The sequence below is a fragment of the Chrysochloris asiatica genome, unplaced genomic scaffold (genome assembly GCF_000296735.1).
Source record: "Chrysochloris asiatica unplaced genomic scaffold, ChrAsi1.0 scaffold00045, whole genome shotgun sequence".
NCBI lineage: Eukaryota > Metazoa > Chordata > Mammalia > Afrosoricida > Chrysochloridae > Chrysochloris > Chrysochloris asiatica.
The window spans coordinates 6408828-6409799 of NW_006408563.1; positions in this window are offsets into that span (position 1 = coordinate 6408828).

Genomic DNA, 972 nt, shown 5'->3' on the forward strand with positions numbered 1-972 from the left:
GGGTATACCCTTTGGTTGTTTAATGATGCATGGAGGGGATTTTAACCATTGCAGTGAAATGAAATAAGATAGGATGAATGTAAACCTAATATTCTCCCATGTAAACTATCACATAATTAACTATAAAAAGTAAAAAAAAAAAGAGCCAGGACACAAGTAGATATATACACACCAATATTCATCACAGCACTAGTCACAATAACAAAAAGATGGAGACAGATTAAATGCCCATGAACAGAAGAAAGGTTAAACAAACTTTGGTACACATATAATGGAATACTATGAAGAATAACAATGAATCTGTGAAACATCTCATAACATGAATGAACCTGGAATACATTATGCTGAGTGAAATAAGTCAGTCACAAAAGGACAAATATTGTATGAGATCACTGTTGTAAAAACTCAAGAAAAATTTTCATACTGAAAGAAACATCCTTTGATGGTTCCCAGGGGTGGCAGGGAAGGGAGAGTAATTCACTGGCTAGATGGTAGACACATGTTAACTCAGGTGATGGGGAGAACAATATACAAGAAGAGGAAGGTTGGGAGAATGACGAAGATAAGTGAAGGCACTGGGAGGTATACACATGACCTTGGAGCAGCAGTGTTTTGTGCGTAGATACATGGACAGAGGCACAGGCTGAATGGGTATGGGAGGATGAGTGGGCTATATGTATATTTTTGTATTCCACAAATATGTAAGAGTTCGAAAGAGAATATTTGTGTATGAGTAACTAGAGGGAGGAAGTGAGACAACTGTTATTGCATAGAAAGTATTGCAACCATTGAGCTGAAATGGAGCCTATGATATGTTGGTTGTAAGACTGATGATCGTGTCTGTAAACTTTCACTCAATTCACAATTTAAAAAAGATTAGTATTTCCTTGTATGTAATTCACTAAAAAAATAAAAAATGGAACAAAGCAAACAATAGCAACAATAAGAACAACAAAAAAATACTGGGTTTAT